Genomic DNA, 6,985 nt, shown 5'->3' with positions numbered 1-6,985 from the left:
AGCTTTGCCTCCTGTCAGATTAGCAGCAGCATTAGATTCTCATAGGAGTGCGAACCAGTATTGTGAACTGGGCATGCAACAGATCTAGGTTATACGCTCATTAGGAGAATCAAATGCCTGATCTGATGTGGAATGGTTTCATCTGGAAGCCATCCCTTTTTTCCATACCCCACCTTGTCCATGGAAAAATTGTCTTCCACGAAACCAATCCCTGGTGCCAATGCCATGTCTTTAGGAGGTGTGTGTCTATTCTTACGTTGATGACTGAGCACTTAGGGTGGTAATCTGCTCTACTTCTCTAAAGTAATTCATGGAAAGATTATTTGAGACTAAAAACATTTTACCCACCACTTTTAGCATCTGTTACAACCAACTGATAAGAGGGTTGAAGAACTGATTTCAGTACATACAGGGAGCATGTTTCTTAACATTTAACTGGTCTTCATGTCTTGCCTCCCCAATTATTTACAGGTGGCCACAGTGCCTTCTGCCTTCACAGTACATACTCTAACGGTGCACAAAATGAGTGAATTTAAACTTGGCAGTTCTAATGTAACTTCAGTCTGGGCTCCTAACCACGTCTGTCCTTCCTACCCATCTGCCCCATAATGTCCACAGCAGCCACCCCCACACACCTAGCATCCTGTCAGTGTAGAGCTAGCACTCCTGCTGTCAGGTTCCTGGGTGGCAGTGCTTGAGCACCAGTGTGATCAGCCCTGGTTGGAGGAGCTCTGGCTGTGGGCCTTGGGGCCTTGGTACATATTCTTGAGACTAAACCTTGTAAAATGGACAGCTGAGACATGAGTCTGAGTCCTGGGTCTGCTGCTCACCAAGTGATCTGCCTCTCGAGTAATCTGAGTTGGAGTCAGCACTTAAGTGGCCCCTCGAATTAGTTTTATGCCAGCAATCTCTAATACAGCCTTAATCGATGGCATGATTATAGATGTTTTTACCTGCTGTATTTGTTTCAAAGCTTTTAATTAAATTGCATCTGACAGTCACTTAGGAAATTTGAGGCACTCTGGGTCAGGGATGTAGTCACCTTTACCCTTCTGTCAGTCACCTGGTGAGTTGCTACCTTTACACATATGTGAGAGTGCATGCATAGTGGTCTGGGGTGGGGGGATGGGTTTAGATGTTGACCGCAACCTATGGTCTGCAGAGCCCACCGTGGTGGGTCAAAGGGAAGGCTGGTATTGAGACCTGGAAAGGCAGGCAGGCACTTGTCAGCAGGAGGAACAGCATCAGATGGGAATCCACAGCTATCTTGCTGGAGCGCAGGGGAGCATAGGTCCCACATTGAGAAATGGGAATTTGGGTCACTTCAGGGTGATGTGTGGAGAGGGTTTTGCTGTGTGCTTGTATGGTTGGTTTTGAGAACTAGTGATCCTCCAGGAAAACCCCTGTGGGTGCACAATTCTTATGGAACCCTTGAGGGTTTCTAGAAATGATGGGAATGGGAAGTGGTTTCAGATGGGCTGCCTTAGGACATCCAGGCCAGAAACGCTGGACTTGCCCAAGTCACAAGTGAGAAAGTTGCCTTGTGGCACACGCAAAACTGCACACTTCACATGTCATGATTTCATTAAAAGCTAGGATCCAGCCTGAGAAACATCGCAACCCTGTCTACAAAAAATGTTAACAGAGTGGTGGCATACACCTGGAGGGTTAAGGTGGGAGGAGGACTGCTTGTGCCCAGGAGGTCAAGGCTGTAGTAAGTTATGATAGCACCACTGTACTCCAGACCAGACAGCACCTCCCCCCTCCCCACCCTCCCCCACTCGGAAAAACAAAACTAGGAGATTGTCACCAGGAAGGGAAGCACACCCCTCCCTGGTCTGTGAAGCCATTAAGGTTGAGGTCATGTCAGACCACTGGGGTCGTTTGTGGTGACAGAGCACAAGCATTTGGCCAGTTTGCCGCCCAACACATTCACTTGTGCCATCTCAGGGTTTTAGGGTCTGTTTTTCTAAACATTGCCTTTTGCACCTTTTACTGCTGTGAGGTTTCTTGGTGGTAATTCCCAGGCTCGGCTCTGTGAAGGGCGATTTCCATTTGGAAGGAAACCTTGCACTGTCCGCTTTCTGCCTGTAGGCGGCAGGGGCGACCCAGCACAGCCACCTGCCCACCCACAGCTGAGCAGGAGCCTGGTGTCCCTGTAGAGCTGCTCAGATTATCAGCTTACAGCTAAGGTAGCAGGAAGAGAAATGTCAGGCTACCTGAGAGTTACGTAGTTCTGGATGGCATCTTCCCAGACCAGCAGTCCCCTCCAGGATTCCTGCGGGCTTCAGGTTTCTGGTTACCCAAGACAACCTCCATTGCTGAGGCTATTCTGTTTCAGGAACTCCCCATCTGAGCCTGGTGTCAAAACAGTTGTGAGGTTGATGGGGGTTCACAGCCGGGCCATGTGTTGTGCCTGGAGGAAGTTGTTGGGGGGTGGTGGACAACATTTGGGCAGTGACCTTTAGACACAGCTGGGTCTGCAAGGTCCAGGGGACCCCCTTCCCCATCCACTCCTTGCACATACACAAGGTGCCCCTTGCCTGGGTGAGCTGCTCAGTGATTTCTTATTGGAGGTTTGGTTTGTCACCATTCAAAACCATTGATATTTTTTGGTTTTAATCTTTATTTCTAACTTTAATACATGTAGGGAATTAATGAAGTCCCCACATCTTATAAAACTTAAATAACAGTAAAATACCACATCTCATAAATAAGTTATTAAATATGTTTATAGATTTTTTTTCCTGTCCATATAGGAATTGTTTACAAAAATCTATTCAGGATGCCAGCATTGGGATTGGATTCTGGAAGTTTTCTGCCGTTGGTTCTCTTTCTCCTTGGAGTAGTCTCCATGGAGATCCATGGAGGAGTTTTCCTGAGGCCCCCAAACAGCTCCTTTGCATCTTTGTCCTTCCACTGCTTGCTTCCCAGGAGGAAGAGTTGAGGGCCCCCTGCAGACAAGCATGGAGGCCCTGACCCTCCCAGTCTCTTCCCTCCCTTCAGCAACCACCCTACCCAACCAAAGTCTTCATTAGCTAGAAGGCATGAATGGTTTAGGTAGCTGTTTCGGAGGATTTTAATTTTTAATTGAGCCCTTCTTTTTTTTGGTTGGTTGGTTGTTTCTGAGACAGGGTCTCACTGTTGACCAGGCTGGAGTGCAGTGGTGCGATCATGGCTCATGACAGCCTCCAGCTCCTGGGCTGAAGCTGTCCTCCCACCTCAGCCTCCCAAGTAGCTGGGATTACAGGCATACGCTACCATGCCTGAGTAATTTTTTAAAAAAAATCTTTGTAGAGATGGGTCTTGTTATATTGCCCTGGCTGGTCTTGAACTCCTGGCCTCAAACAGTCCTCCCACAACGGGATTACAGGCATGAGCCACTGCCCAACTGGGCCTGCCTTATTTTTTAATACATGCTTTACAAAACTCCTTAAAGCTTCTTAAGTTGTTGGACCTGTAATATTGAGGTCAGGAAAATAAGAGCCTGTAATCCTAGTCCACAGCCACTTCTGGTAGTTGCCTTCCAGCTCTTATCCACATTCATTAATTCATTTGGTGTGCCCTCAGCTAAAGGAACAAAGGCCTATTTGGGGGGATTTTTAGCAAAGGGTAAGGATTTGGGGGTTTGGGGTATAGTTTCCACTGAAACTTGCTGCAAGGATAATGTAGCAGGAGACTGGCCAGCTGCTTAGGTTTCAGGAACTGTTTATGACTGGCCTTACTTTTTAACTGTTACATTGCAGATCCTTTCCGGTCGTTCTGGTGGGGTTTGGAGAGGGAGTGGAGGTCATGTGTTTGTTGTTTACCCCATCCTCTCTACATTGCAAAAAGACAGGGAGGGGATGACCCATGCTCTGGAGGGTCAACCTAAGACAGGGCAAAGTCAAGGAACAGTTAATAAGAACGGTGCTGTGCGGGTGTTAGGCTGTGTATCAGTTACCCCTAAATCAGGCTGGATACCCATAGCAATTCTTGACATAGCTTCCCATTGCTCTGCCCTGCTGAAGTTAGGAGGTTTCTGCGAAGCAGTTGCGCACTTCTCTTGAGGGTGGAAACCTGTAGCTAGAGCCAGCCTTCAAGATTCCAGCTGGATCCAGCTGCAGCTCCCAGGGTCTCAGCTCCTTGGATTTGTTGATTGTATCATGATCTCATGATTCAGTCCTGTGGGGAGGCAGGTGGCCGGACATTTATCTGGGGGCAGAAAAAGTGTCAGGAGTAGGAGAAAGAATACACAAAAAAGACCCTAAGGGGAGGAGAGGAAAGGAGCCAGAGGAAGCCTGCAGACAGCAATGTAGGAAGCCCCATTCCTGCCTTCCTGTGAAGCTGATCTTGGCCTGCTCAGCAAATGCCTGAGAAGACAGGAAATCCTGAGCCTGCAGCCTCGAGAAAAACATTGGAAACGCCTGCTGCGAATCCCAACAGGGCTCGCACTATGTGTTTTTCTAAAGTCTGGTTCGTGTCTGCAGTGCTTTTGACCCCTTTTCACTGTCTGTTAAAGCACTTGTCGTCATAGGAGGGGGCCGGGGAGTGAAACTGACCAGATGTGACCCGCCTCAGAATTGGGGGCCAGAGGTGAGGCTGGTGTGAGGGGAGGGGCTACTTGCAAGGGTCCTTGTTGCAGGGAAGAGGGAAGTGGGGTCCGGAAGCTGGGACTGTCATGCCAACTCCACCACCAAGTACTGGGCTGGAGTCTGATTTCAGTTTAGTTTAGGGCTAGGTACAACCTAAGGAAACTCCCAGACTCTGCCTTCACCCCCTATATTTTATTCACTTGCAGCAGCCAAAGGGATCTTCTTAGCACATGAGTCAGATTGTGACCCTGCTCTGCAAATACCCTTCATGACTCCGTTTGACTCAAAGCCCCAGTCCTTCCAACAACTACAAAGCCCTACATGATTTGATGTCCGCAACTCCAACATTGTATTTTCCAACAGTATTTCCAATCCCGTATACTCTTCTGTAATGTGATCTTGCAGCTTTCCCAGCAGAAGGAATCGAATCCTCCTCCTCTTGAACCTGGGTTGGCTGGAATGGCACGTGTGTAACCCACAGAATGGGACAGAAGTGATGCTGGCGGGTAACCTCCAGGTACAGAGCAGAGGAAGCCTTGCTCTTGGGCCACTCTCTTGGAACGTGGTTGCCATTGGTGAGGACCCATGCCAGATACAGAGGTCCCACGTCCCAGTGAAGCCCCATCTTCATGTCCTCCCAGCCCAGGAAGCAGACCGATGAGTGAAGACCTCTCCAGAGCAGCAGTGTCCATAAGGACTTCCTGTGTGATGGGAATGTTCGGTATCTGTGCTGTCCAGCCTAGTGGTCGTTAGCCACATGTTAGCTGGGATTTAGATAAAACGTGGCACACTGCCAAATTTGAATTCCAGAGAGCAAATAATATAGCGTAATATATACTATGCAATATTTGGTACATAGTTATTCTAAAAAAGTTATTTCTTGATTATTTAAAACTCAGATTTCACTGGGTGTCCTGTATTTTTATCTGCCAAGTATGGCAATTCTCTCTTTTTTAAAAATTATTTTAATTTTTGAGTTTTTTTACAGAGATGGGGTCTACCTGTGTTGCCCAGGCTGGTCTCGAACTCTTGAGCTCAAGGGATCCTCTCACCTCAGCCTCCCAAAGTGCTGGGATTGCAGGCATGAGCCACTGCACCCAACCAAGTCTGGCACTTCTCTATTAAGCACCTGGAATGTGGCTGGTGCAATTGAGGAAGGAAGGTTTTTATTTTGCTTAATTTTAATTAATTTCTGTTTAAATAGTCACGTGAGCCTAGGGGCTACTGTATTAGAAGTCGTCCCTGCAAGACATTCACGTCTTCCCAGCTGAAGCCCCAGATGTCGTGTAACAGAGACAAGTCATTCCCTCTAAGGCGTGTCCAGACTCTAGCCCCTAGAAGCCAAGCACAATCAAATGGTGGTGGTTTTATTGTGGTGGTTTCCTGCATTCAGTGTGGGGTGGTTTGTGATCTGCAAGTGTAGCTGAGCTCCCCTAACCTCTGTGAACTTCCCTCCTGTGCCATCCCTCTCCTTCATCCCCGTCCTGCCACACCTGTTCCAGGACACCCCAGGCTCTCCTGCACAGGCCCTCTGTTCCAATTATCCCTGTGCTTAGGATGTTCCCACTCAACCCTCCCCGCCCCACCAAAGATTCTGATGTCAGTAGTACAGAGTACAGCCCAAATATTGGAGGTTTAACGTCTTTACCTGGTGGTCCTGATGTACAGCTGGGGTTGAGAACCACTTGTTTAGCCCAGTCACAGCTGCATCCTGTGAGCTGGGGCTGTTTTACAGATGAGGAGAAGGGGACTCCAGGAGACTCAGCCAGGCCCCAGAGCCAAAGGGTGAGAAACGGTGCATCCCAGGAAAATGTTGGGTCCTCCCCCTACTGTGCAAGGACAGGTTTGACCTGAAAGTGGAAGCCTGGGCTAAGGCCCCTGAACTTTGGAGGGGCCCTCAATCCCCCAGGAGGTAGCCGGCGACCTCCTCCGGACTTCCTCCCCCATGCCTGGGCCTCTTTCCTTAGCTAATCAGGCTGATGAAAGGGTCTGCTGCCCGCCCACTCCCTCTCTGTAATTTGCTCGTCCTTCTCTCTAATTCTATTGCCTCCTCAGCAGTTTCCCAAGGATCAGGGGCTCCGTTTCCACTGGGAGCCCCCCTCCCCTCCGGCTTAATGAAAGGGGCTGCTTTGTGGCCACTGACTGGCTAAGGGTGGGGGTCATTCACAAAGCCCTGGGGGATGGGAAGATGTGTTGGCAAATGTTTTAAGAGCAGGGGCCAACAACCCCTTTTGTCCGCCAAGTGCCATCCTCAGTCCCCTTTTAGCCACTTCTTGAGAAAGGCCCTTACGAGAAGGAGCCGGCGGGAGGTGGTGAGGCCGACTGCTGGGTGTGGAATGTCCGGCTCTGGGTGGTAGCCTCCTTGTATTATTGCCTTGTGTTGCGGTTTAACTTCTCTTGCTCATTTTCCT

The 6,985-nt window shown here is 49.1% G+C and overlaps 1 protein-coding gene across 4 annotated transcripts in view; it reads right to left on the bottom strand.

Moving 5' to 3' along the window:
• Nucleotides 1–6,985, bottom strand: part of LOC126929204 (protein PET117 homolog, mitochondrial) — a 549,430-nt gene that overhangs the window by 212,125 nt on the left and 330,320 nt on the right. The gene's annotated exons all lie outside the window — the stretch shown is intronic.

Source organism: Macaca thibetana, chromosome 10 (genome assembly GCF_024542745.1).
Source record: "Macaca thibetana thibetana isolate TM-01 chromosome 10, ASM2454274v1, whole genome shotgun sequence".
Taxonomy (NCBI): Eukaryota; Metazoa; Chordata; class Mammalia; order Primates; family Cercopithecidae; genus Macaca; species Macaca thibetana.
The sequence above is the reverse complement of the archived record's forward strand: the minus strand, read 5'-3'. Positions and strand labels throughout refer to the sequence as shown.